This window comes from Bos taurus, chromosome 5, assembly GCF_002263795.3.
Source record: "Bos taurus isolate L1 Dominette 01449 registration number 42190680 breed Hereford chromosome 5, ARS-UCD2.0, whole genome shotgun sequence".
NCBI lineage: Eukaryota > Metazoa > Chordata > Mammalia > Artiodactyla > Bovidae > Bos > Bos taurus.
Genome location: NC_037332.1, coordinates 25,874,289 through 25,883,407, shown reverse-complemented (window position 1 = coordinate 25,883,407; position 9,119 = coordinate 25,874,289).

Below are 9,119 nucleotides of genomic sequence, written 5' to 3'. Positions count from 1 at the left end.
GTCCAAGATCACATGGATCTGTCTAGACCTGAAACCAATCTGCTTTCTCCCTGGGTCAGGAACTCTCTGGACCCTTGAGTTTAATTGCCACTGAGCTAGTTACCACCCCCAGTCTCCTCACCCACTCTATTGAAAGGGGCCATACCTGCATCTACCTGAGGATGTTTGCCTCCATCCTCATCACAACAGAAATACAGAATCCTCGAGTAGGGAGGTCTAACCTCCTTATGACACAGAGAAGATAAGTTGCTTGCTCAGGTCACATAGCCAGGAAGTCTGAGCAGGGACATGATCCAGTTTAGAGGGATGTTCTTCCCAGAGCCAGGTTCTGAACTGTTTACACATACAGATGCCAGGTGCCATGTTGGCACCAGAGAAATAAAAATGAATAAATACAGGCCTTGCCTGGAGAGGCTCAGAAGTGGGCCCCTTCCCCCAACCCCAATCTGCAGAAAAACTTCTCCAGATGTCAAGGACATGGGAAGGAAGGAAGTTGCTGTAAGATGAGGCAGTCAAGAAGGCCTCTTGGAGGAGGTGGGCCTAACCCAGTAGAAATGGGAGTGGGAAGAAGGCTTGTGCCCTCCACATAGGAGGAGGAAATGTAAGTTCACACAACCTGTCTTTCTTTAGGAAGATGTTCCTGTTGGCGGATTATGGGAGACCAGGTTGAGAAGTCAGGTTGGAACCAGCTCAGACTTTGAACACTAGGATAGACAGTATGAGCCTCAATCCAAGGGCACTGGGAAGTCATGGAAGGTTTTCATCTAGGGTAGGAGAGGGAATCCACACAAAGGAGTTTCTTAGGGAATTTACCCTGGAAGCAGCTCACACGACAGACTACTGGAAAAAATGTGTCAGTGTATCTGTGTGCTATCTCTGGGGTGAGTGTGTGTGTGTGTGCATGAGTGCACGTGTTAGTGTGATACTAAGATCAGGAAAATCTGGTTTCAAAAACCGCCCTGGTCTGCTCTTGGGAAGATGATGGATCACCAGCTCCCCACCCCTTCAGTCTCCCTTGTAACTACCCTAAATAGGCCACCTCCCCCAGACACTCCACGAGCCTGCACCCAGCAGGCCCAGGAAGAAACCCTTGGAGAAGGAGACACTCAAGAACAGAGGGAGCATCTCCTCACCTGAGACTTCCCCTGAGTCTCATGACAGTAGTGAAGGCCACCCCGGACACTAGGAAAGAGCAGGGGAGGGCTAGAGCTGACTACTCAGCAGCCTGTGAACTCAGAAGGGCAATGAGAGTCAAGCGGTGGGGTTCAGTTCAGCCACCCAGGACCCATGTAAACACAGCGAGGCGGGGAAGTACGCTGGAGAGACAGAAGTAGAGACCACTCAGAAAAGGGGTCACTGGGGGGCACTGGGAGCCCACCTACCCCTGACCTTTCTGCTCACTGTCCTCCTCACTGCAGGCACTGAGGGAGAGCAAGGGGAAGAGCCGTCTAACCAGGACTAGGACAGATATTTTATTTTGTCCTCCTTTCGGACCCAGAGCGCCAGAGACTCAGGCCACCTCTTCCCTCTCTTCCCTTAGCTGAGAGACCCCCAGTGGTGGGGGGACTGTGATTAATGGATTTTAGTGGGGCTGTCATTACTGAGACCTGCAGTATCCATTAATAGTGATCAGAGACCATCACAGCCACACCTCATATCCACGGCCCCGAGGTGGAGGGGGCTGGTAGTTAGGATTCCTGGGGCTATTCACTGGCTCTGCTGAGCCTGGCCCGGTTCCTTTCTTAAATCCCATGAAGAATCCTATTTTGGGGATTCATAGGGTCTTAGAGGCAGGACAAATTTGGAAAGACAAATCTCGTTCCCTCCATGACCACCTGTTTGCCCACCTCCAGCCCAGGCGCTAGTGCCCACCAGGCACGCTCTGCAGTGGTGATTCGTTAAAGGTGTGCCCCACCCCCCTGAGACCTTGGTGCCACTGTGGAAAAGACTGCTGGAGTTCTGACCTCTTTACAATCCCAAGGTCTTCCCCAGCCCTCCCCAAGCCAGCCCAGACATAGAGCCTCCCCCACTGATCTGTGACAAGCTCCTCAAATGTCCGAGTCCAGGGTCACCCAGCCCCACCCCTCCAAGAAGCCCTTCCAAGTTCTATCTCCAACCCTGCTACTCTAACTCTAGCCTTCTTCTCCTGCAGCTGTTCGCTGTGAGCCTCCCACCAGCCCGGAAAAGGATGATCTCATTCGCCTTCTAAGAAGTCTTCCAAACCTTGGCCTCCACATTTCTGACTTGTGCACAAGTGTCCCTTGTCCCTGCCTGCCAGGAAGTTCTCCTCCATGTTTAACCTGAACCTTGCCTTGGTGGGGTGGACTTGGGGAAAGGTCGTTTATCCAAAGTCCTATCCCAGTCACGATGTTACAGCGGTGATGTGCTTTTGTTCCCTCTGTCAGCCTTCCAGAAACCCCCCACCACACCACACTCCCAGCCAGTGCCCCCTCACGTCCTTCACCCCAGAATGGCTCAGGGGACGCCTGCCTCCAGGCCTGGCTCTGGCTCAGATGTCAGCCCAGCCCCAGTGGAGCAAGCAAGTGGGGAGCCATCAGCCCTGCCCAGCCCTGCCCCCAGCCCAGGCTCGAGAAGGAGGTAATTAGGAACTGTGCGGTCCCTGTCCCCCAACAGGTACAGCTGAGCAGCTGCATCCATCATCAGGGGCAGCTGCCAGAGAAGGGGAGGGTCACGTGGCTCAGCCGGACCAACAGGAGGGTGGGGGGAGGCTGTGGGGGCTGGGGATTGGCTGATCAGTAGCTGGAGAGTCAGGGCTATAGGGGATATAGCCTGAGAATGACCTTGTGGGGACTTCAGCCCCCAGTCTCTGCTCCTCCCTAGATGCCCCCCACTTTCCCCCAGTCCTTAACCTTCTCAGCCACCCCTGCCCTGCCTTTTTCTCTCCTCCTCTGGTACCACTTATCTAGGGTGCAGGGCCCCTCTTACTCTTGTATGTTTTTTTAAGAGGAAAATGGCCTCTTGTGTGCTTAATAGATCTGTAAAAGCATGCGGGAATGGGAGGGGGTAGTTTTCTGGCCTGGACAGGGGCTGGTGACCCCATGAGAAACACTGTGGTTAGGGCTGGAAGGGGAAGAAGGGCAGAAAGGAGGGAGGGGGTGCTGTTTGGATGGAGGAAGTATGGGTACAGGTGCGTTTTTCTCTAATTGCCTGTGTTGGTGCCAGGGCATAAGTGTGAAGGAGCGTGTGCTGGCAGCCATGTGCAGGCGCCTCGCGTGGGTACAGCCTGGGACGTGTCTTGCATATTTGCACTGACCTGGGTACGTTACCGCATGCTGCAGTGCCCTTGGGCAGAGATGGGCGGTTTGACCTTGACCTTGTCCCTGTGCATGTGTACAGGCTCCTGTCCACTTGTGTCCACAAGTACCCGGGCCCCTCCAAGTACACTGTCGCAACGGGCTTTTACCTTGCCAATTTCTGACCCAGAGAGGGGAGCCCTCCCGCAGTTTGCCTGTGCCTGGGATCCCTCAGTACATCCCCCAGCTGAGTGGGCAGAGACCCTCATGCCCGCCCCCAGAGCTACAGGTCAGGGTGGCAGCTGGTGGGAGAGAAGAAAGGGAAAGAGAGGAGGGGCAGCCTCCCCAACACCTGTGAAGGTTCTTCGTTATATATGCAAATGCCCTCATTAGAGATGCAGAGCGCTTCCCAGAGCTAATGGCTGCTGCAGCCATTTCTGCGTGGAAGTGCTGAGCAGAAGGAGACTGCGGCTGAGAGGAGGAGGCGGGACCACAGGCTCTCATTCCCCATGCCCGATCCTGAGCAGCCCTTGGGGAGGGGGAGCCTGCGGGAGGGCAGGCCCAGCGGGATCAGAAGGCATTAGCTCTGGCACTTGGCACTGCCTGGCCCCCTACCCCCACCCAGGGCCAGCACTGGCCAGCAAGGTCCTGAAATGCACGCCCCCTCACCCACCTCTCCATCCACCAAGCCCAAAAGCCAGGGTCCCTCTGGGTCTGGGAGCCGGACTCTGGTTCCTGCTCCATAGGACACCAGGCGCCTCCTCGATACTACCAGCCCAGCCTGAGACATGGGCAGACTTACACTCAGCCTGCTTCCTAGGCCTCACCTCCTGCCACCTCTGCCATTGAGCCCGGAGGAAAATAGTCTCATTGTCGTCTTTTCCTGTCACCCAATCATAGAGAACAGAGCCTGGTTCTAGTCGCCGCTGCCTCTCAGGCCCATTGGACATCCATTTATAAACCAGCCACTCCTCCAAGCTGGCTTGTGCTTTTTCACCTTGCTGCCGTCAACATGGCACCAGAGACCAACACAAACACACAATGAGCTCACACGGGCCCTGGGAAACGTGTAGTCACCCTCACCTCTGGGGCACACGCTGGCCCACTTTAGGTGAACTTGCCCTCAGACTCACACCTAAAGCATCCCTCCAGCCTCCGCTGTCCTTGAGTACACCCGGCACCCCATTTTGGGGACAGAGTCCACAGAGACGTCCCCTGCCCTACCCCCCACCTCTCCTTTTCCTGCTTCTCTCTCCCCCTCCCGCCCTCCTCCCTGGGCACCCGTTTGCCAGGGTTATTTATAGAAGCAAGCGATAAATTCAGTGTGTTTCTCGGCGCGCAAAGCTATAAATAATGGCACAGATCATTAAACCCCGAGAGCAGGCCCAGCCGCCCCGCAAACAAGATGAAGTGCAAACCACCACGTGAGAGGGAGAGAGGGAGGCGCAAGGCAGAGCCGCAGACCCCGGGCACAGGCTCCAGCCTGCACCCGGCAGCCTGGTCCCCGTGAACCTGGGCCTCCGAGGAGCCTGCCGGGGTGGGCACTAGGGGCGGGGAGAACAGAGGTGGAGCCTGGGCTTGCAGGCTGGCCCCCGGGCTCACCCCCACCTAATCTCCACTCCCTCTCTCCTTCTTGTCCTCTTTCCCACCTCCCAGCCCTCGGCCTCTCTCTCCACATCCCTCACTGTTCTTCCATTTTTCCAATGTTTTCTTCTTCCAAGTTTCCTCTTTCCCACCTCTCCCTCTCTCTCCACTTGTTCTCCACCCCTGCCCTTCCGTCCCCCCAATCCCGAGTCCGCAGGCCCCAGGAGGGGTCTGATCCCACCCCAGAGCCCTCAGAGGCAGAAAGTCCCCCGTCAGCAGAACGCTAGAGCTGGCTGCTGATTCAGTGTCTGTAATCTCCCAGGCGGAGGCGGCCGTGGCAGGGGGGCGGGGAGGGGGGACAGGGAAGATGGATGAGGAGCAGAAGAACAAAATGGCACGGACTCCAGGGACGGGCTCCAGGCTGAGGCAGCTTCCGGGGAGTAAACCTGGACCCAGAGCCTCAGCCCGACCCCATCACCACTGCCAGCTGGTCAGTGGGGCAAAAGAAGTGTGTGCTGGATATGAGAGCTGGCACCACGGGAAAGAGCAGGCAGATGGAAAGGAGCAGAGGGGAGCAGGCAGGGGCGGCTGGCAGGTGTTGGAAGAGCCAGAGAAAGAAGGGTCAGAAGGAAGCCAGAAAAACCAGGGGCACCAATGGAGGGCTGACCCTGTCCAGGCCCACCCATCCCTAGCTCCAGTGTGGACCCCGGGCAGCCTTCCTGAATCTGAGTGGAAGGGTTTGGGATACCAAGTGGCTACCACAAGCCTCCTTCCTTCACTTTCAGAAGGCACCTCTACCCTTTGGGGTTCACCCAACTGGACTCAGACCTACTTTTTAGAGGTCTCCCTCAGTCCCTGCTCTAAGTCACCTACATTCTAGGGTCTTCCACGCCTTCCCACTGGGAGGTTCTTACCACTTCCTAGTTCAGTGTGAGCCTCCTTCCGGAGGGCAGAACCTAAGTCCAATAGATGCCATATCTATTTGATTGAAGCCTAAGCAAACCCAGGGATGGTAGTCAGCTCACAAGCAACGTCAGGCAAATAGACTTCACATGGGACCGCAGGACCCAACCTCAACCAGAACGTGTGGGTGCTAGGGGCTGGGAGATGGCAGGATGGGGCGGGGTGGGCCAAGCCTCTGAAAGCTAAGGGGATCCATGGGCCTGAGGAAGGCACGGCCTGGCCTTGTGGCTAGGAGTGGACGAGAAAAGCCTTGGAGCCTTCCTGCCTGCCCCTGCCCTCCACACCCCACGGCTGAAGAGGCCATCTGCTCCTGCTCGCTCCCCTGTCGGGTGCTTTGATGCAGAGCTCCGTTATTTGCCCGGGAATTTATAGTAGGAGCCAGGACAGCAGCTAAATCCCCCAGCCACAGAGGTAAATCAGCTGCTGCGATGGGCCGGAACGAGGGAGCTGTTGGGCTGGGAGGCGGCACAGCGGGGCTGGAGAGGAAAACACTTGTCCCTGCTCCCTGGGGACAGCAGCCAATAAATCCCCTCAGGCACCGATTAGGGCTGGCAGCCAGACCAGACCTGGAGGGCCGACGGTGCTGGTGGCAGAGATTACACCACAGTGGGCAGTGCCCACAGAAACCGGCCGCAGCCTGGGATGGCCAGGCCACAAGGACTTCGCAGAGCAGCTGACCCAGGAACAATGGATGGGAAAGCAAAACCAGGTTCCTCAGGAACTGAAAGGGGCAGTGTCACCACCTAGGAGAACAGGTTCTCTAGAGCCCAAATCCTACCTGTGTGAGCTGGGCAGGTTACTCACTTCCCCGGGCCTCAGTTTTTCCATCTGTAAAATGGGGCTGGCTAAACAAGGTGACAGGCATACAGTGTTTAGAGCAGTGCCTGACAATGCCGTGTTAGTGGTACCATCACACAGAACAAGCCACCCATGCCGCGTTAGATCCGGTCTTGTGCAGAGAAGGGAGAAGGGAGCCAATCTGGGGGTACCAAGACGATGTTTAAAGAAAGAGGTCTCTCTTAACCCCACCGGGGAGAAACTGAGAACAGCTTCTTCCGGGGTCACTGTCGATGGGTTCCTGCAGGTGGGGGAACAGGCTCCTTGGTCACACAGGCTGGCCTTCAAGTTCCAACGCCTATGAACTACGAGTCCTTCAGCGAGACATTTCACTTCTCTGCACCTCATTGTCTGCATCTGTAAAATGGGGCCAATAATACCATTCACCTCACAGGGTTATGGAGAGATTACATGAGATCAGACATAATCAAACTGTTTACTGGTGCCTTGCCCGTGGTGAGTGCTCATTAAATTTTCACCTTGTTATTACTGTTATTTCATCAAGGGAGTGAGGGCTACACAGTGGATTCTAAATCCAAGCAGTGAAGCCAACAGGGAAACAGAGGAGGGGAGAAGGGCTAAAAGCTGGGGGCAGGGGCAGTGGAGTCAGTAACAGGAAAGGAGACCAGAAAATGGGAAGGGAAGATAGAAGGGTAAAGATGGGAGACTTGGAGCCAGAAAGAGAAAAGGGAATGACAGAGAGATGGGGGACAGGGAGAGATGGGGAGATGGGGGGATGGAGAGAGGGAGAGGAGAATGCTTAGTGTGGGTGGGGACCCCAGGTCAGGAGGACAAATGAATGGGGCCTCAGAGCAGGAGTTGGGGAAGTGGGAGGGGGAGAAGGGGCCTGTGGGGCATATCGAGGGGCAAGGGAAGTGAGGGAAAAAGAAAGAAGAAAAGTGATGGGAGTTCAGAATCTGGAAAAAGAGCTAGCTGAGCTGGTGCGGCCCGTTATGCAAAGGTGATTCCAGCCGCTGCTGTGCTGTGCTGCCCCCTCTCCTGCTCTCATTTTCAGCTTGGCTTCCCTCTGGCCTCCCTCTTGCACCCTCCTGCCATCTTCTACCTTCTCAGCCCCATGACCGTGGAGGTGGGGGGCGGGTAACATGGGAGGGCAAGGGGCCTGGGCTCTGCTCCCCAGGGGGTGAAGAGGGAAGGAAGGAAACAGTCCCTAAAGTAGAACAGAACCCAGGTCCTTGCCTTCTTCTGGCATCTTCCCCTTCATCAGTATGAATACAAGACAGCAGCCAAAAGAAATCCAAGAATGAAATAATAATAATAATAGCAGCTAAAACATTAGCAGTCTGCAGTTTACAAAATGTTTACAAGCCTCAAGTCTCCCAATACCCCTTGTGATGTAGGCAACATTACCCCCATTTATTACTATCATTATCATCAAGGAGTCTCCCATGCTTCCTACCTGCTAAGTGCTTCACTTGATCTAATCACTTCTCTTGACAACAAGCCTATTATCCCCATATTACAGATGACAAGCTGGGGGCTGGATCCTATGCTCCTATTCTGATCTCTCCCATCTCTGATCTCATCTCTGATCTCTCGCATCTCTGCTAGACCCTCTTTTCTATTCTCTCATCTCCTCTTGTCTTCCCTTGATTCCCCTCATCCAACAGGGCCGCCTCACTAAACTTCAACTTAGCTATCTGTTCACTCCCCACCCCCACAGGGACAGGCAGGAGCTGGTGTGACTACATGGAGCCTTTCGTGGTTGCGGCGGGGTCATGCCACCTGCAGGGAGCAACCTGAAAGAAATCACACGGCAGAGGAAGTGGACTAGGACAATGTCTTCAAAGATGCTGGTTTTCCCCACATTCCTCCCCCAAAGATCTGAACCATGTAAGACACAGATAAAACAGAACCATTAAAACACACGTGAAAGAAGAAGACAAGGTCAACAAGTTGGGGTGAGAGAATGTCCCCAGGAAAGCAAACCTAAGCAGGGAGAATTACTGAACATTGGAGTAGCTGAAATCTTCCTCACCACCACCAAAACCCCTTTACCTGTTCATTGGTCATGGACCCAGCACCCACCGTATGCCACGCATCAGAGATGTGACTAACGCCAAGGTCATGGACTTTTCTCTTCACTCTACAAGAAGACCCCCTGGAGAAGGAAATGGCAGCCCACTCCAGTATTCTTGCCTGGAGAATTCCATGGAGAAAGGAGTCTGGTGGTTACAGTTCTTGGGGTGGCAAAGGGTCAGACACAACTGAGTGACTATCACTCACTCATCACTACAAGTTTCAGGAGGGTTTACCTGAGATGGGCTGGGTGCAGTTACTGTAGAAGGAAGAACTGACAGGACTCTGGGCTGAACGAATGAGCAGGAGAGCAGTGAGGACTATAAAGGTCGGAGGCCATGGGACACGGGGAGAAGGAAGGGCCCACACAACATTGTCCCCGGCTAGTGTGTCTCAGACTGGAGAGTGTCCCAGCCTGGGGTGTGTCTGTGGCAGCTTTAATTT